The sequence below is a fragment of the Aythya ferina genome (assembly GCF_964211825.1).
Source record: "Aythya ferina genome assembly, chromosome: 3".
In the NCBI taxonomy this organism is placed as follows: Eukaryota; Metazoa; Chordata; class Aves; order Anseriformes; family Anatidae; genus Aythya; species Aythya ferina.
This window is the reverse complement of record NC_140298.1, coordinates 22556370-22577749: the sequence shown is the minus strand read 5'-3', so window position 1 is coordinate 22577749 and position 21380 is coordinate 22556370. Positions and strand designations below refer to the sequence as shown.

The following is a 21380-nucleotide window of genomic DNA, read 5'->3' as shown; positions in this document are numbered from 1 at the left end:
AAATAAGCAACAAAGTCTTCAACTTGGCAGTACCAGAAACTCAGAAGATTAACTTCTAAGCAGCAGCCTTTAGATAAGGAAAGAGAAATCTTTGCATCTGACCTGGAGGCAGTCTTACTCTCTGCACAAACACCATTTGTCATCGCAAAAAGCTTACATATGCAGGACGGTTTAAACCTGTAACCAAGAACATCCTGTGTGCGCCCAGGTCCTCTGGATTCCAGTGACCAGTCTCACCCTCTAATCATCACAGTGAACTGCACTGCATTTGCATCTTCCACAACAATGAAGTGTCAGTCACCATAAATCTCACTTACGAGGCACGTCTTGAGTTTGGAAATAGCTTTAACCTAAATTGGCAAACTCTGTATCCTCCTAAGTGAAACAACTAGCAGATGAAATCAAATTTTGTTAGTGAGATTGGGGAGAAACTAACATTCTAAGTAGTCATTAAGTCTCCCATCCTCCCCCCCAACTGACTTCACCATAAAAATATTCTAGAAAATTGTTTCTAAATTATTCTCATTCAATTGGTTACAATACCATTACCTTTCACCAATTCCAGTCAGCTACTTTAAACTGTCAAAAGACCACTGCTATTCATCACTGAAGCCCCTATCTTTTTGAAAGAAAACATGGAAAAACCAGTGCTAGAGCTTTAAGCCCATGAAAAAAGAACTTTAAAATAGCAGTGAATACTGTGAAATTGGAGGTAAAGTTCTTTATCAAATCTTTTTTATATACTTAAAAAAAAAAATATGTGTTGGAAGATGAATAAAAAAGGAGCAGAACAATTCTTTCCACCATTTAAAATACAGAGCTTGACAGAATCCTGTATTTTAAGCTTACTGAAGGGGTAAAGGCCTAATTGCCCAACCCACCTGTGATAGGATTTATGGCCAACTGTTAGTACCAGAATTCAAACTGTCTGATAATCATGAAAGATTTCAGATTTTGCATTTCTTTTAATTATCTCAACCCCGCAGCCACCTCAAACCCTGTTCACAACACACCGTGGTTCACAGAGTCACAGAACAGCTGAGGTTGGCAGGGACCTCTGAGGATCATCTGGTCCAACACCTCCCCGCCAAGCAGGGTCACTTAGAGCAAGCACGTTGCACAGGATGGCATCCAGACAAGTTTTGAGTATCTCCAGAGAAGGAGACTCCACAACCTCTCTGGGCAACCCGTGCTCTGACACCCTCACAGCAAAAAGTGCCCTCCCATATTCAGCCAGAACCTCCTGTGCTTCAGTTTGTGCCCGGTGCCTCTTGTCCTGTCACTGGGCATCACTGAAAAGAGTCTGGCCCCATCCTCTTGACACACTCCCCATAGATATTTAGACGAATGGGTAAGATCCCCTCTCAGTCTTCTCTCCAAGCTAAACAGGCCCCCTCAGCCTCTCCTGGTATGATAGATGCTCCTGTCTTCTACTCAGCTTAGAGAATGCCAGGAACTGTACGATTTGGAAATAACTCACGTGCATTCACATGTTCCCTAATAGCACTTAAGAAGCCTTTTTTAAACCAGGTTGACCCTGTATTCTTCTAGCTTGAGATCAGAAGCAGAAAGGAGAACAAGCCTAGACATTGCCAATAGCCATCCTCTAAGCAACAACAAAAAGTGATGTTTACTATGACTTGGTCCTAGGACGTAAGCATAAAACACTGGTCGACTCTCACTTGCCTTTGCTTGAAATCAGAAACAAAGACATCACTTGTCTTTCAGTCTCTGAAAGACCATGAGGGACAAACAAAGGGAAGGTAGTAGAAAAATCACATATCCCCTCTCAATTTATCTCAATTCATGAACAAGCTACAGAAGGTAGGCTCTTATCTCAGCTATCTAGAAGAAAAAAAAAATAATGCTTCTTAATAGCATTCATGATTGTGATTTTTCTAAGCAATCACTAGGATGGAAACAGTAGTTACTAAAGGTTATACGGAACAAATTTTTAAAACATTTGTTGTATTAAATGATGTGCTTTCCCATTTACTTGGTGTAAAGGGGTATACTTCAACCACGTCTGCCTTAAATGCAGACAGATTAAGGCAGCTAGCAATACTGGAAAACTGTAATAGCATCAGTTACGTGGATACGTGACAAAGAAATATGCTTCTAACACTGAATGGCAAGCTAAACAAATATGTCTTGTCTAAGCTGAAAAGCAGTTTTCAAGAGCAGCACAGAAGAGCCAAGGTTAATTTGCATAGTAACAATCAGCCTTAAAATGGTAGATGTTTAGATATAGTTAACAATTCTGTATATATTTTAAGTAGTAACATCCCCAAACCAGGCCACATGATTTGCTTTGAAAGGCTTGTATGTCTGATATTCTCTGGAACCTTGCCCTCTCCTAAGTGGACTGAAGGATGTCAGCTCCAGAGAGCAGACTCGAAATGGGACAGGAGAAAAGACATCTGGAAAGAGGTATCCTAGTCCTCGGCAGGGTGATGCCCTTCTGAGAGGGGCTGCATCAGCAGAAAAGCTATTTGAAATAGCTCTGTGTTACACTTGAAGTTTAGATTTCGGTGATACTGAAAATTTTCAGTATTTAGTATATAAAAAAAAGCAAGCTTCAAGATCCATATAAAAAAAAAAAAAAGCGTTCACAAGAAAAGGTGCAAATACTGCACTGTTATTCCACACATTACTACAACACAACACTATGCTCAGATTTCCTGTAGTCTAACTTCTGTGGATACTAGGATTATCCCTACTGCCTAGAAAAGATGGCACTCTGGTCCTGGATTAGTCACCTTAAGCACAAGTGAGCTGACAACAGTAACAGAAGCCTTTCGACACAGATGAATGTGAATTAGGAACTTCCCAAAGGCTGCACAAAGCAGTTTTCACCTTCCTTGTCCAGCTCAGAGTGTGACTCAGGAGAAACAGCTGACTGGGTGCATAATGAAGTCTCCATTGGAAACCACATTCATGTGTTACATTTGATGTACTTCGGGCAAGTGAAAAACTTCATTAGAGCATTTCAAACAGGTTTCCAGAAACAGGGGCACACCGAATTAGGGGCTAAAGGAAGAGGAGCTGTCAGTTGTAACTGCATCAGAAAGAAAAACAGGAACACGTTTCCTGGGGTTTTTTAAATTACACTTCAAGAGCTATTGTTACTAATAGCTGCCCCAAGCTGTAAAAACTGCAACCATGGAGGGCAAAAGTCAAAGAAACCCTACTGATTTTCTCCTGACTTCTCACAGAATTAATAAGATCATTTGTGAGCCAGCCTTGAGGTTATCAGAAATCTCTTCATACACCCACAGTATACTTTTGCAGCATTTCTGTTTACAACTCCTTAATGAACTGCAGCACTGAAGCGGAAATCCTCTTGCCTGCTGGTAGACAGTGCTGGAATGCAACTTTGATATCTACATATTTTGTATTTCCAGTAGCAGTCTGCAAGAAAAATGAAGCAGATTGGTCTTTTTAGTATATAGTTCTAAAGTATCTTTATAAAAAATATAATCCCCACAACTATAAAAACTTGCATATTAATGATTGATAATATAAATTGTCATAATCGTTCATGATATAAGACAATGCTCCATTTCAGAGTGCCATAGAAAGTTTTCTTTCTAAAAAATATTTTAAAAAGAATTAAGTCTCAGGCAGATAGAAACAATGCAAACAAGAATTACATAGTTTAATTGAGCATCGTTGTTTTGACACAGGCTGAGAAAACCGAAATAGCATGGAAATTGGATAAAGGTTCAAACACGTTCTTGTCAAGAAGGAACCGTAGTTCACTACAGGTATGCCTTCACTACACTGAATTTAGTTACTTACAGGGTTCTACCCCAACCACCATCATGATTCAAGCACAAGTACCCTACCTCATATACAAGCATTTGGTTCCCCACATTCCTACTTACTCAAACCAAGACAGACACTGATTTGAGTATCACCTTTCAGCATCAAAACACGATTTGCCAGCCAGGAGCTCAGACATCCACTGCAAATTCATGATGGGAAGTCAGCAGGGTTCACAACCAGAATCTGTATGCCAGAAGTCACCAACTACAGGATAGCCTCTCAATAAGGTGAGAGGAATGAGCCAGAACAGAGCAGAGAGTAATAAATCCATGACAAAGCAAGACCTCACCATGCCCTTAATGTCAAGGGCTCAAATATTCAGCACTGCCAGACGTGTTGCACATCTGATAGTGTTACGCATTTGGAGAAGAAGTTCCCAGAAGAGAACAAAAGGACTTGAAGAGACTTAACTGACATAGGAAGCAGAGTAAGGTTACAGAACCGCAGAGAGACTCAACATCATCATCATCAGGTTGGAACGCAAGATCTGGCCAAGACATGGGCCAGGGAATAACAATGATAAAAAAACCTTTGCTCCTTAAAAGAGGGAAACATAACCAAGGCAGTCAATCACAGGTAAGAAGCTGGCTTTCTGTTATTAACTCAAAAGAAGTTACAGTATTTGTGGAAGGTTTCTGTTTGTTCAATCAGGGCAATAATCATCACAGAGCACTAAGATAAGGCATTCACAGTCACAGCTTGAAAAAACATTTTGGAACATTTGATTTGACTTCTCTTCCTTCCTACATATCAGACAATCCAAAATGGATTCCAAGCAAGCAGAGAAATTAATGCTTTTCAGTCAGCTATGCCTGTTTTACTTGAAACAAGTTGAACAGAACAAAGCCAGCACATCAAGAGAGGAAACGCAGATGTACGCAAACTCACGTACATTTAGTGTCTGAAATGAAAAGTTCAGCCTGATCATGGGCTGGGGTGGGGGGTGCACACTGGAACTAGCCTTAAAGCACAGAGACATCCGAAGTCATAAATCTTACTGCATGACGTGCAGTTTTAAGAATTCCCAAGATATTGCTGCCAGTTGTTATCTAGGCACTGCTGATTCACCGTTTGCTTGCATGTGTTGAAAAGACCGGTGTCATGTGCAGCATTCTGCATCCAAACTCAGCATCTTGTTTGCATTAGCGTGAACTTTCACCCAGTCCCAACTGATTGTGCTTTTTGCACAGGAAAAGCTTCAGATGGGTTTTAGAAATTCCTTTGTCGGCAGATTCTCCCTCCCCTTCCCCTGATGCGTACATATGCACACAATCCATTGTACTTGGGGGGGTGGGGGACGAGAAGAACAAAGCGTTCAACTGATTCTCAGGACAACAGATAAACACGGCTGCATGGAGTTTTGATAACTACCAGTTATCTACACGTTTCATCCCCAGGACTGGAAGAACAAAGAGTATCTGTTATTTCCCCTGTGCTTCAACATCACTCAGCTGGTAGAACTGCTCCTTCTGCCTTGAAATCAGCTCATCTATTTGAGTCCACCCCAAACAGCAACTTCTGGATCCCTTCTACTGTGAACTTGACTTGCCATCTGAACAGGAGGGCAGCAGCACAGTTTGGCTGCCAGACATCACTACCTTCAGCTGGCCCTACATATTTTTTACAACTGTTCAGTCCATAGAGTATTTGGGTATTGTTTTGTGATTTAGAACAGCAACGTGACAGCCAAAGCCCCTAAGTAACGGGACGTACACACACTGGATAGAGCTACCTATGACTGTAGGGATGACACAGACAAGTTGTTGGTTATACCTCATGTAGATTACAAACAAAGTCCACCAGCTCGGAGAAGAGTTGCCTCAAGTGGTAAGATGAGAGGATAATTTCCATCACCTGGCAATGACATGTAACTTTTCTCATCTGCCAATCCTGACAAACAGATAAGAAGTTCTTAGGGTATGGAAATCAGGCATCTGTCCTGGAGCTACTGGGACTGACATCACAGAAACGTACGGTAAGAAGGGACATTTTCGCTGCCTGGAAGCCTTATGGCTGGTAGCATCTGGAGGAATCTATCAGCTTTCTACATAGTTTTTGTAGACTTTGCTTAGGAGTGGTGACCACCTTGGCCCCAAGAAACAGCAATTTTTCTGTGAAAGGAGAAGAGTTTGGGGTTGTAGTCGTTCTCTTCACATACTTCCAAGTGAACCAGTTATATCCAGAGTGTTTCAACAGAAAAGTCCCATATTCTTTGTATATTTTTTAACCAACTGTACAGCTACAAGTAATTTCACCCTGTTATCCAGAGTCCAACTACTACAAGTTCAAGAACTTTGAGTCCTTGAAATCTTCCTGCAAACACCTCTATCAAACAGGTAACACTGGCTTCTTCCTTTTGTGCTGATTCACCAGTAACCTCTTCTTTCAGTTTGCCTAAAACATTTTAGATCTCACTTCTACTTTCTTTGTTTGATGGCTTCTTGTCAGAACTGTTTTAGTTAAGACTAAAGTTATGCTAAGGTGAAACTTTTACATGGCAGGTTTGGTAGGCAAAATATTACAGCTTCATTCTAATAGGGAACTAGCAGAGATTTTTTATTTCACCTACCATAACTTCAAGCAAAAAAAATTTCACCAGATCTCCCAAAAAACTATAGAGGACCACATCTACTCTGTATTGTTTTGACAATACTGACAAAACAGCAATTATCAACAAGCAGTTATTTAAATACTAAATATTGTGGATAACAAGAATTTTAAATGTGTTTCTAACCTGAAAACAAGTGTTGAGAATATACAAGATACCAAACCACTAAAAACCCAAACCAAGGGTCAAGAATTCCTAGGCACCCAGGAGGCCATTTCTATTGCAGTTAACCATATATGTGTGTGTGTTTGTGTGTATATGTGGTTAGAAACCAATACATAGATCAGTAACCTCATTTTTGCACAGTAAGAAGCTTGTACTCCGTAAAAACCTCAGAAGTGATGGGAAGGGAGTAGACTTGCTCTCAAGACAGCCTGAAATTACTTTAGCACACTCTGAAGATAATTCCTAGGTTAGAAGGCTCCCACGCATACTCCAGTGAGAGTCACTTGATGCATTTTGCACTGGGTATAGAAAGCCACACGAATTGGCAGTATGAGGAACCTGCAACTGCCACGCTCATCTCACCTACCGCATGAATATAAAGTTCCCTACTCAGCACCCAAACTGTAATCCAAACTGTAATTTAAATAATCAAAAGGTAAACGTTTGTGTGTAAGCCAATGACAAATTTCTAATAGTCTTAAAACTAATTTATGTCAGGAATGTATCTCTTGTTTATATGTTCTTGAGATGGAAAATCCAGTACAAACTGTTTGTGAGCATTTGTCAAGACCCCATCTCTGTAAAGGATACTTAGGGCAACAAGAGAGGTTCAGAACAAAGCTTCTCATCAGCAGTATCGGAGCATCATGCCTCCTAACATGTTGTAACTTTCTCCTACAAAATCCAATTTTTCTTAAAACTTTGGAAGAGCAGTAGTTTTTACCTGGCTTGACAATAAACAGAGCCCGTTTTATCAGCCTCTCAATGGCAGGGAGGGATCCCAAGGGAGTTTCTCAGTGGAACTCTGCATGGAATTTCAGCAAGGTAATTAAGTGTAGACCACTTCAAAGGGGGATGTGTCTACACTGATCACTGTAACGTGCAGTACTGCAGAAGGGGAAGTCAGTACTTCAAACAGCATTTGAGTAAAATATGGATTTAAAAAAAAAATGTACTCTACATGAAAAGGCACTGACAGAATATTCTAGCAGGCCTGCTTTTCATTTTTCAGTTAACATTATTTATGCCTGTGTAGAAATATTTCTACACAGACAGCAGAACTTCGCTGTTAGCTCCAAATACCTAAGCATAATTACATGTAGAATGGTTTTAAAAATTAGTTATGCCATGGCTCATAATCTTTCTGTGCAGACTGCAGGGCACAGCAAATTCAGTTTGTTTTCTCTCTAGGTTACCTTCAGTAACCACACTTGAACTAGTCCCATTCAAATTCACAAGCATTTGTCTAGCATCTCCAGCTCACATCATACAAACTACTTCTGTTGACGCGTCATGCATGCCAACATCCTGGATCCTTTGTTTGCTAATTTTGTTTGCTAAAACCCCAAGCTTCTGCAGACAACCAAGAGAAAACACTCTTCTGTGCAGTACATATACTACCATGAATGTTGATCATTCCTAATAAAGTCCTCCTTCATGCCCACTGCCTCCCCACTAAAGATTTGTAAGTCAACTTCTCTCCACAAAAGCTAAACCATCAAGATATTAATTTTATCCAGTTTGTCTGGTGCAGAAGTTAGGCTTGCACCATTGTTTGTCCTCAATCTGATGACAAAATGACAGTATTAGAGAAGCTGAAGTTAGCTGATGCTGCAAACTATTAACCAACCTAAGGAGTAGGGCAACTGACCACTATTTTGGCAAACAGGGGTTCCAGTCCTTTACAAACGATCTGGAATTTTAGAAGGAGAAATGGAAGTTCACTTACCTTAATCCCAAAATGGATTTTTTGCTTGTTTAAACTAACATGCAGCTCTGAATTTATAGCAACTACATCCCAACATCCACTCTTACAGACTCACATGAAAATATATTTTGGGGACTGAGGTGTGAAGGCTCAGCGAATTGAGCCTTTGCCTAAGATGACATCAGCCAGTTGCAAAACAATTCTAGGTGCAATGTCAGAACTGGAAGTACAAGCCAAAAGGTCTGGCTCCATCTCAAGAGATCTAGAGAGAAGGCAATATTTCGTTTGTAGGATGGAATACATAGAAAATATACCCGTCTTCTACAACAGGAAGTCTTTGATGGATGACCAAATAGGTCATGTCTCCAATATACATCAAAAAGATTCAGGGAGGTGTTTATTTGGCTTTTTTGTTTGTTTTTAACACATTTCAGTTGTATTTTGTTCGATGAGCTTCGGACAAAGTATGCTATACTCTGCAGATTTCCAAACTTCAAACATATGCTAGCATCATGTACACCACAAAAAAAGAGAATGCTGCCTGTTCAATCGGGTATCTCTTCCTGCATTTAAGTACAGATGGAAGCAAAGCAGCTGCTGACACTAATATCACAGAGCTGAGGCACATTTGAGAAACTCTGCTCTGTTCTCTAGGCTGGATATTCTCTTACAGACTTCAGCAAAGCCAGGCAAGGTAGAAAGTAAACGCAAGTAGTGACATGTTTTGTTGCTCCCCCCAACTTTAAGAAGTTAAGATTTATGCAATTACCACTTTGTCCCATAATTGTTAAATAATGCATTATAAGTGCACGTTTTGTTTTACAGCACACAAAAAAATATGTTCCATGCAAGGAACCAATGAACAATGTAATTTGCCAACCAGGTCACTAAAAGAGTAGTTGAAAAGAGTCCTGTCTGCAGCACTGGCTAATATTGAAAGAACAAGGAGGTGGAAGGATGAGGTAATGGAAATAGGGAAAGCAGTTTATCACTCCTCTCTTTCCCCCCTTCCCTTGTAGAGGGACTTTAATCTGAGCACACAGGAACAGTAGAAGACTATGTTCCTACTCATGACCTTTCCTTGAAAAAGTGCAGTACAAAGTGTCAAGAAGCAACAGAAAAGTTGGGGGGTGGGTGGGATGAAGAAGTCTGGCATTCCAACACTCCCACTCCCAGTTTAAAACTAGGAGGCAGACCAATTGCTATTTCACAGTCTGATGATTTGCTCTACTTTCCACGAACCAAGAATGCTTCAGAAGATTTAAGCTTAATCTCTGTTTAATGTCTCAGGTTAATCATGTTAAGGAATTGTTTCTGGAATCCAATGTCATCAATGGCAGCAGTGGACCTCTTAAAGTGAACGTTCAGTAAGAAACAGAAAACTAAGAATCTCCTTCCTTCAGAAGACGAGCCAGAAGTCTTTTTTCCTTGAGGATTTGAGACATGGTTAGCTTTGCATGTTTTATACATGCACATGTACATTCACAGAAGTTACAAATCAGGACATAGATTACATACTTCTCTCCAACATCTATCAATAATGAGAAACCATTAGCAATTGTACCAAAGCATACTTATTTATAGATTATAAAAAGTATTGCAGCTCATGAAGTAATGAAACTACAATACCATACACAGTTGGATAGACAGCCATAGGCATTTCCTTTTTTGTGACTGAAATACAGGAACGATTGTGCTGAATCAACCCACAAGATAATGGATTTCCTCAATCCTCAGCAATGAGGAAACAGATTATTCTTCAGAGAAAAGCATACAACTGCCACAGGATGGACAGTTTCACTACGGGAAATTGCTTCTCCAGCCTTTTTAAGTTATTTGAGCCATCAGCACCTAACTATGATGAAGGTTTATTTTTTGACTGTTTGAGAAAAGTTCCACATTTGGAGTCCATGATTTACTTGTATTTAAGTCCCCAGTATGGCAGGGGCCCTACTTCTGCAACATCAACTTTGCAGCCATACAGCCAAGTTTTCTGATATCCAAATAAATCACACCACTTATAATCCCATACTTCCAAAAACTGCAATTTCTGCATTATAAAGCAAGTACATTTGTAGAAATAGTTGGTGTAAGTAAAGAGGAGACATCATTAAGGGGATAACACTTCAATAACAGTCCTGAAATACTGCCCTCCTACATTTCCAAGCAAAACATGGCCATTCTGAAGCTCCACATTGCTGTGCACATCCACAGTCTGTAGGGGAAGAACTTGCTTCATAGAACTGCAGAATTAAGAAGTTGAGGGACCCCTGGCTGAATATCCAGCAGAACCACACCAGCAGGGCCAACTCAAGCAGGCTGCTCAGAGCCAACACGTGACAGGGCAGTGCCATCTCCTAGGGTGAAGACTACACGACCTCTCTGAGCAACCTATTCCAGTGTTCATTCACATGCACAGTAATAACATTTTTTCTTTCATTGAAATGGAATTTCCTGTATTTCAATTTGTGCTTGTTGCCTCTTGTCCTTTCACTGGGCTGGGATGAAAGCAGCAGGAGAGCCACAAACGGAACTGCTACACATCCAGGCAATGAAGCAAAAGGGGAAAAAAAGAAAACAAATCCATGAGTCATGTATATTAATTTGCTTTCAAGGGCAAGATCAATGTTTAAGTTAACCACTGGTGCAACCTTACCGGCACTCCCTGCCCTGTTACAGAACCTCATGAGCCACAACTCCCACTAAACTTCCATCCCATCCACCAAGGGACAAGGATATTCACTGAGTTTTCACCTCTGCAGTAGGATGCACTATATTTAAAGTTTTTATTTGTTCTATTTTGTAACTAAGTCACTACCCGATCAGGTATGGTAATAATTAAAAGCAATGGAAAGAAAAGAATCAGTAGCCCTAAAAAGTAACACTTTATTTACATAATTGCCTTTTAAATCTACTTCAACCAACTTCTCCACACTCAGTTCTTTAGATACTGAAATGTCTCATTTGAACAGCTCTTAGAGATGCAATAATTGTGCTGTAAAAAGCAACCTCTACCTGAGATCTCTTCATCTTTAACTGATTTTTCAGGTCCTTCAACTCAAAGTTCTTGGTGTTGCAACTTCGTTTTTCCAAATCTCTGCTTCTATTCTGACAATCAGCAAGCTTCTTCCAAATCACAGAATTTCCATCTAACCTCCATCCCAACCCTCCCTAGTAAAACCACACTTCTGCCTTCTGATTAAGATACTTCCCCAGAAGACAAGAAAAAGAGAAACAAATCTATATCATAAGACACTGAAGCTACAGAAAATTTACTGTGAAAAGAAATGGAACTTGCCATGACAAGAAGTAGACAAGAACAAGCGCAAGAAGAAGCTACTCAAAGTGGGGAATTTCAGTACTCATTGTCTCAAAGAGTTAAAGCTCACACATTCATGAGATCGCATGTTATATTCCCACGTTGTATCATTTCCCCCTCAGTTGCCTGCATCTCCTGTGTTTGTATACATGGCCTTTGTTTTCTTCCCTTACCTCACAATCCTATGGGCAGTTAGATGAAGCCACCAAGCTACACTCAGCATGTGGAAATCACAAAGCAGGAGAAAGAGTTCAACGCCTTATTACAGCCAGATGTCATTGCTCTTAGTGGAGCTCCATGCTCAAGTGTCAATAGGAAATATTGCTCCCAGTTGCAGCCGAACAGTGGAGAGAAATCTAACAGAAGCAAAGCAAGTTGTTTGCTAAAAGCAACAGAACATTCAAAAAAATCTGTATGTGGCACCTTGATACCTTTGAAATCAATCAGCTTTTAGAATTCACTGCTACACAATAATATACATGGACTACAGGAAGATTTAGTGCACTACAAATTGTTATGAAACACAAGAACGTTTATCTGCTCATACTGTTAATGCCAACAGAGACTACCAGAGGAGAGAGAATCTGATGTGTAATATGTTAAGCTTTTCATGTCTCTGGCTCAACTCCTAACAAATAACTTCACCCTCTCTAAAGTGATAAGATCCCTCATGATAAGATTCCAACCTCATTCCTGCTCCACCAGTCCTAGCAGCTTCTGCCCCCGAACTGAGTTGCTTCTATTGGCAAAGATCACAGAAGATTTTGCCCTTCACATGCACATCCTAGGTTATGTTTCTTCCTGGTTGGCAAGCTTGAACTGAATCAAAGGTGGATCTGATGCATCCCAGAGCTGGTGCAGAGATGAGGCTGTCCCACATTGACTTTGCTGCAAGGTACTGCTTCGCCCCCAAACAGTAAGAGAGAGTTTAACTGCTTGCTGAAACATCTGTCTTAACAGTCTTTGAACAGGACATTTTAAAGTTCTAAGTCCTCCATTTATTATAAAGGGTGCCTGGATGACTAGCACTAACTGTGTACTTAACCTTTCAAACAGCTAGATTTATCCAGGATGAACGCCCTCCCAAGTCATTAGGGCAAAACTGCCCCAGCAAACAGATTCCCCCAAGCACCCAGCACAGAACCTCCTGCAGCAGCTGAAGCTGCTGACAACAGCCGGACGGAACAAGTTGAACTCAACACAGCCATTTCTATACCCGTTAAGTGCCTCTATTGAGGACCTATCTTATTTTCTCTCACTACTTCTCCTCAGACATCCATATACTTTGTTCTTCCTAAACTTGCTCTTTCTTCAGCTTTTCAACTTTGCACTCTTCCAATTCATTCTGCTCCTCTGTGCTTTCAAGAGCGTTATTCCTCCTAAACATACGTGACATTTCAACAGGCCTTTCTAAAATCAGAATTTCCATTCTGCCTACCTACCACTATTAATGCTCACTCCTCTGCTAACTCCACTCAAACTACCAGAACATTAGAACAACGAAGTGAATAAAGTGGCATAGCGAAGGGGAACACCTCTTCATATCCTAGGGTAGATTTCATGTCTCTTCATGCTAGTACCAGCATCTAGTCCATATTTATTTTTACTACCCAGATTATGGTCCTGCCAAAACAGTAATAAATACCAACTAACTCTTCTCAAGAATTTAACTTCTAAATTTCATCTCTTAGAAATAATAATTCTTCAAAATTCTCTACTGACTATTAGAATGGGAGAAGCTATGAAAAACGAGATCTGGCTGATTTCAAAGTACCATATCACATACAACTTTCCTGAATTTCATAATCACAACATTAAGTTTTTTTTCTCACTCTGAATTATGAAAAACTATCTAATCCTTTGGTATTCAAATTCTTCTCATGTGCTGAACAATATACACCTAGTACTACCAAAAACAGAGCAGTACTACTACATCTACTAGATTTGCCCAGGCAAAGCATCTCTAGTTTAGCCTCAGTAGATAACCTGAGCACAAGATCATAACAGAGGTCAAGATTTTTATTACTATGTGGCCGAGCTAAATAACTGAAATAAATATTCATATGTTATCGGTTTTCTAACCTGTAGCTAATGTTACTAAATATACGTGCATTTGCATCTGTTCCATTGTTTCCATGCACAGAATGTGAAGGCAGAAGTACATAATGTTTTTAGTGCTGCACATACAAGAAACAGACCATTCATTTAATTTAATTTCAGAATTGTGGCTATTCCTTACAAGCTTTAACAGAGCGGCTAATTCAGCTACAGCATCCCAATAGTAAAGCCACAAGACAAATACGCATCCCAGAGACAGAATATGGAAGAAAGGAAAGACCAGACCGACTATCAGACCCTTGCCAGAAGAGCAGAAACTCTGCATTATTTCACATTTGTAAAGATCTTTAATTCAGGCATTCGTGACTTCCATGATGTGTTTCCAACAGTCTGCTCTAAAACTGAGGGCCACTTTACTACTCCATGTGAAGTTTGTTGTAAAATGCTATACTTCTGTTCAAAGCTTACTAGAAGTTACACTGGTTTTCTAAGGATTCTGTATACTGCATGTACACAATATACTGTATATGCATTGTATTTCTAATACTGTAAGTTGAAACAGAACAGGAAACAAAATAACAGTTGCAAGAGAGCCTACAATAAGTTGATTTAAGTTCAGCTTGGCTATACCCATTCTACATAAAAACATTAAAACTACAAGGTGAATATATAAAAATCAAGTATTAACATATTTGCAAAATCAGGAAGAAAATCCCAACTTTCAGCCCCTCTCAGATCACTGCTTATGATAGGTGGATTTCTGTCAGCAAACTTAGTTATGGCTAAATCATTTCACTAAGGTCACATTGTGTAGATGAACCCATCAGAATCTGCATCTGTTCAGACAACTCAGTAATTCTACCCAATTAATTTTTGTTGTTGCCACCAGAAGTGCTATTTACCCTAGCTATCAATTTCTCATGGTCTGCGTGATGTCAGCTGGTCTTATTCTAATTGCCACTTAACCCCAAGTAACACAGAGGAAAAAAAATCCACAAGCAACAAAACCTGAGATTACTCCAGCAAACACCATGACTGGCACCCTGTGCCAACCACGGGGATCTCATTCCAAACTGATGAAGCAGTTCCTGGATGCCAGTGACTGACTCCTGAAACACTGGGGGTTATCAACAACCCCAACAGATTTTCATAGGATATTATATCAACAGATCAACACAGAACAATCAGTTTTACAATGCTTTCAATCACCTCCAGCTTCTCCCATAAATAGAAAACTACAGATTAATATTTCACTTGTCAAGGTCCAAGTCTGTATGCTAATTTTTTAATCAGACTATTGCCATCCTGTCCCAAGACCTACTCAAATATTCTTCCCAAAAGTATTTTTGACAGAACTTAAGCCTCTTACAAGATCTAACTTCCCTTAAAATCAGGGAATCCCATTTTGTATATTTAAGATACTAAAAACCCATCCAAAAAGCACACAAGCTCATTTTTTTATTAAATCTAAGCTTTGATACTTTTAATTATATATCTATTCCAAAGAACTGAGACACCTTTTTTTTTTAAAAAAAAAAAAAAAAAAAAAAAAAAAAAAAAAAAAAAGCAGCAACCTGTATTAATTACAGTACGAATAGCATCACTACCTCCTTTTAGTAAATAGTTTCATTTCACCAGGGCAAGTTCTACTGTAGCTATTTCTCCCCTCTCCAAGTTTTCCTGTTCCATAACACTATGGAAATTCAACCTCTTGCTCTGAAAGGGCTTTGACAAACTGGCATGTGGCCAACTTGCAACTGATACTACAGTTTAAATACCTTCCCAGCAAAGTTGCACAAACTTCAAAATACTCTGGGATCAGTCATTAGAATGTTTTTGTTTCAGTTACAACGCTAATGAAAACCAAATGTCTAAATTTATTTTAGCTAGCTTAACGGTCTAGGGACTTGGCTCAAGAGAATCAATCCTCCTTTACCCAATTGAATAGATTAGTCACAACATCGTACAGTGATACGGATAATACTTTTAGAAGATTTAATTATAAAGTGTTTCAGCCACAGATTTAATTAAGGAGACCCAATTAATTGTCTCAATTTGATTCTTCTCTAAAAAGTCTTCAATTACAGTGCATCTCAAACTGGGCATTTTAGCCACAGGTTTACAAGGTTCCATTTGCAAACAGATTCAAGACCCAACGCTAATGCTACACTACAGCATAGCTCTTGCCAACTGCATGGATTGATCTGTCCAAATAGGGTACATGATAACAGATTTTCTAAAGTCTTCGCCTGTAAAACTCAATGCAGTGAAATCTTTTGCTAAGTGTATCTGTATGTTGATATACATGACACATTGAATAAAACAGGAATATTCTGGGTGGGAAATGCAGAACACAAAACAAAATGCTTTGTACAAACCTTTCACCTCTGAGTCATGACATTCTGCTGCTGGTTTAATCTCTACCCTCTATAGTTAGGCCAACAAGTTACATTGTTTTAATACAGGCTTCACAATTGATAACAAACTGATGCTTTGGCAACCTTTCCCCCGCAAATTCACTTTAGAATACTTTGTACAAAATTCTGTCCAAAGCAAACAATACCAAAGCTCTGTTAGAACCAAACCAACACAGGCTGACAAGTATTTTTCAAAAGGCCTGAAAAATGCAGAAAAAAAATTCAATGACAACACTATTGACCATCATCAGCATCTCAAGATATTTACATGTGCCATTGATTTACCACTCAAGCCATTCAATCACACAATTAATGACAACAGCTAAAGAGCCCAAAGCATCTGGGAAAAGAAATAAAAGTTTAACTGCAAGGTTGAATTGAGGAACGACAGTCTCTTGCTAAATATGAGGCATTACAATGCATCCTTAGAAGGAACACCCGCCTCCCGGCGCCCTACCCCAGCTTCCAGAAGGCTGTCACACCCTCTCTCCACAGACAGGAAACTTGGAACTGAAGTTTTAATCTTAGCCTATTCTTTGGGACCAACTTCTCAAAAAAAAATGTACTGAACAGCTATCCACATTCATCCATTTCTGTAGTAAAATAATTGCATCAAAAGCAGATTACTGAGCATCAACAATATTGAAGAATGAAGTCTCAAATTCACAATTTTCACACTGAATTTTATGCCTCATAGAAAAAACCTATTTTTCACATGAGAAATTTGTGAACACAATGTAAGAAGGGAAAAAAGGGTAACAATTAAGTCTTCCCCAGTGAAGCAAAACTCAATAGTTTCCATAGATTTGTCATTCTCCTTTTACCTCTTTTATCTCCCTCAGTAGTTGGTTTAAAGTGTCGTATCACTTGAGCTGCCCAACGGTGGTAATACGGAGAGAAGTCCAGCTTAGGAACACGGTGGCTGCTCAACCTCCTTCATATCGACACCGTCACAGGAGCTGTCACCCCTTTGCAATAAGAAACAAACACTGAGTTAGCATTTCATATTTTTTGCTTGACTGTGCATCTGAGGCTTCTCACCACACATTAAAGGAAATCTGAAAGCATTTCATAGGCTTTGCTCCATGAACATTCATAATCACAGAATCACAGAACTGTAGGGGTTGGAAGGGATCTCAAGAGATCATCGGGTCCAACCCCCTGCCAAAGCAGGTTCCTCAGAGCAGGCTGCCCAGGTAGGCGTCCAGACGGGCCTTGAATATCTCCAGAGAAGGAGACTCCACAACCTCCCTGGGCAGCCTGTCCCAGTGCTCTGTCACCCTCACCGTGAAGAAGTTCTTTTGCATGTTGGTGCAGAACTTCCTGGGCTCCACTTTGTGGCCATTGCCCCTTGTCCTGTCCCCATAAACCACTGAAAAGAGGTTGGCCAAATCCCTCTGTCTCCCACACTTAAGGTATTTGTAAACATCAATAAGATCCCCTCTCAGTCTTCTCTTCTCAAGGCTGGAAAGGATCCTGATGGCTGGTAGCATTGGCTTTGGAAGCGAGCCAGCTGTTGGGTCTGGCCAAGAGGACTGATGCAAAATGAGGTAATCCAACAGATGTACATAGCTCTTGGGGTTTTCTTCCCCTGTCACTAGCCCAAGTGGCTTTTCTCACCATAGCACTATTTCCAAGTATCAAAGACAGACACATAGGATGATCCAAAAAAAAAAAAAAAAAAAAAGACACTTATCTAGAAATCTACTTGGAGAAGAGGCTTGAAATTGAACAGCGGCTTGAAATGGAACAGCCAGAGAAGCAGACCAACCCAAGAGCATTTGGTCACTGATGATCAGCAGCAGATAGTTGGTATTGCTGAGCTACAGCTTAGTATCATGAAATAAGCATGGACTGCACAAAGCAAAAATCTCCTATTTTAAAACATCTTGCTGAATTGAGTGAACTTGAATGAAAATGCAAATCCGGGAAACTGCATTTCTCAGTAATTCCAATAATTACTCTAGTACCTTCATTTAATCCTATACGTCTAATAAGGGCTCTTCCAATTCATATTCACTGTCTTCCCAAAGAAGTTGAGCTTTGTCCAAGAAAACTGGACTACATTTTGCCTCGCTGCTCTGTGAAATAAAGCTTTCCCCATGCACTAGTGACTGGATATTTGGCTAAGAGAAGAACTGCACTAGGCGTGGGAAGCAACTGGTACCCAGCACTGTGCTACGCTTGTGACACGAGATCATGTCCAAGCTTCTCCCTGTAAAGAAACTTTCCTTTGCCTACAAAGAGGGATGGGACAAAGCCATCACAACAGTGGAGTTCCAGAACAATACATTTATCTTGACATGCACACAGGGCTCAATTTTACCAAGAAAACTGCAGTTAATTATTTGCCTCATTAACACAGTCAACTATCTTTTATGGGGCTGCTTCTTTAATATGTTTTTCTTCCTTATTCTTCTTTCACTTTTCACATGACATTCACCTTTTCACTCTTTTCCACTATGTTGCCTCTTGACTTTCGGCTTCTCTTCCAGCTTCTTCTGACAAGGAAACTAACCATGTGTCCTGTAGGAGTTGTTAGCCTTGTCCTTAAGGACTGTACAGCTTAGAATAAGACATTAGCAGTATTTAGTCTACTCGTATCTTCACTATAACAAAGATGAGGTTTATTTCCTTCAGCTTTCAAACATTTCTCCCTACGTCTCTTCCAGCGTGACCTGGGAGATGAGCGAGTTACTATTTGGCTCCTTTGTTAAACACGCACTTTTCTTGGTGGGTACGTAATAGCAGGGTCTGGCAGGCTGTGCAGGTAGTTTGCATGGGCTTGAAAGTCAGCACACCAGTCTCTGAATCAAGACCTGAGTGCTTGCATGAACACATTCGTCTTTGTCATACTTATTTTGGAAGAGGAGAAAAGTAAAGTGAGAGTTAGGAAGAAGCTAAGCAGATGGTTTAAAAGGCAAAGAATAGACCCGAAACATACTTTGAGTGTTGTGTTATGCAAGAAGGCTCTCCCAGGCATTTAATCTACGTATGCAGCAGATTTATGGTTCAATTCTCTTGTTATGCCAGCTGTTAGCCAGGCAGAAGTCACCAGCCCCTTTTCCCAGATCACAGGAAGACTTAGGCCTTCCCTTGCTTCATGAAGATGCATAAAGCCCTGCAGGTTTTGCAGTGGCAACGCTGCATTCCTTAGTTCCTGGGCTCTGCACATACGTTGTCTACTTATTTAAATACTAATTGACATGCCTCCAAAGTACCACAGGACACACGACTATGCTTATTTTACTGCAGAGCAAAGAAGCAACCTAGACACACACCTGGACAACAAAAAAGCTAGTACAAAATGAAGATACACACGTGGACCTCTCTGCATTAACTCATTCCAGAGTGAACTTAATCTATTTTTCAAGTAGACAGAACTTACGTTCACCATCCAGTTAACTCCCAGTGAGAACGGCATCATTCAGACGCAGAACACTAATTTGAGAACAGCTAGCACAAACCTTCTCCCCTTCATTCCTCTGTAAACAAACATTAAGATCCTGACATATCCATGGCAACCTGTGCTGTGGAAACCAGACTTCAACATAACCTTTTAAAAAATGATGCCAGTTCTTTCACACACAATACACTGAAGGAATTATAAACCCCGTAGGGTGACACTGTAATAATAAATTTGAATGCAAATGTCAGCGGAGACCTAACTTAAAACCCACACCTGCAGAAAGAAGCCCACAGGGATTTCAGTCTGATGCTACCAGTTTTAGAAAGCTATTTCATTGCCCTAAAGACCCCCCACACCCTCTCTTTCTTCAACACTACTGGTTTGTCTAAGTAGCATTAAGTCATACCAGCACGTCCCCAAGCCTCTTAACGAAGTTCAAATTTAAAAAAAAAAAAAAGACATAGGAAATTTTTGTTTTTTTTTTCTTGCTACAAGTGGCATCAGTTCATACAGATACAACCAAAGAAGGCTAGGCAATATAATAGAACTGGGATTCCAATAAGACTTACATTCTGTAAGCTTTCTATACCCTTATAAATCTTGAACGAAATCAAGCCACTAACATACAGTTGAACTCTTTGAGAAAGGAGCTATCTTTAGCAGTAGTGGGGAAGAACAGAGCGAAAGGAGAAAACAGGCAGCATTTTCCATATACAAAGATTAGGGGAAATATGAACAGTAACTCTACTGTGATGGATATTTTTAAGCTACTAGAATTTTAACTAGTTCTTCTTTAACCCAAAAACACCATAACGGACGAATTCAAACAACTTAAGAATCCAAGAACGAAAAAACCTTTGAGCTTACATACTAGCTTTTAATGCAAAGAGATATGTATCTGAAGAATTTTCATACCTGTAGCTACAGAGAAAAATTAATCCTTAGAGCACTACATTCTTTGCGTGGAAAGCAGGGCCAGGAATTAAACATGCCCTTCAGCAAATCATAATTCAACGCCGTATCTAAGATGAAGATGCCGATGCTGACAGCTCTGTCTCCTATGCCCCAATTTCTGGTGCCAGGCTGCACTGCCCCTTATTTGTGCACCGTAATTGCTAATTCTAAGAAGAAGCACATGCAAGATAAAGGCTGGCATCTGCTAATGAGGGAATGTTTTTTGTTTTATATCTCGATTTTAACTGAGTAATGCAGTCTGAAATCTGAGTTTGGGATCAAACTTACTATAGGGTTTGAAGAGTGTAATTTCTGCCTTATCCCCAAAATTCTGTATGAAGTTGAAGACATTTTTCTGGAAGTCTGTAGCCACAGGTACACGCACTCAGCATATCAATTTGATATTTACAGTCATTAAGTGGAAATGAGCCAGAAGATACATAAACGTATTTTCCCCATTATGCAATATTACTTTCTTTGAAGGGTAGGGAGTAGAAATGAGGGAGTACAGATGTGCTATTTTGATAGCAAGACGCATTAGCACAAAATAAGAAAATGATTAATACAGACCCAGTGCTATTAACCGCTTGGATACCTTTTTAATTTGTATGGCCCAGCTTTCTAGAAACTAGCCAGGATTTTCTAGGGCTATAAAATAAAGGTTGGAAAAAAGTTCAATAAATCAGCTAATCCATGCTCTCAAAATGGGATTAGAAAAGCATGGTCTAGACATAGTTAATCCATGCCTTGAAAGGCACTTTACAAATGGAAATAACATAGCCTCCCGTACCAATCTGTTCCAATGATTCACTTTTTTTCTAGTATCCATTTACACATCTTTGTTGCAGTTTAAACCCATTACTGATGGTTCAAATCTTCACAATGACTATAGTGAATACTTTTTTTTTTTTTTT

General features: G+C 39.8%; 1 protein-coding gene across 3 annotated transcripts in view; it reads right to left on the bottom strand.

Moving 5' to 3' along the window:
- Positions 1–21380, bottom strand: part of DISP1 (dispatched RND transporter family member 1) — an 87896-nt gene that overhangs the window by 57548 nt on the left and 8968 nt on the right. For 2 of the 3 annotated variants that reach the window (XM_084515561.1, XM_084515560.1), the window contains exon 2: positions 16928–17071. The exons of the other annotated variant lie outside the window; for it this stretch is intronic. The gene's annotated coding sequence lies outside the window, so the exon portion shown is untranslated. The remainder of the gene's footprint in view (positions 1–16927; positions 17072–21380) is intronic. 3 annotated transcript variants of the gene reach the window in all.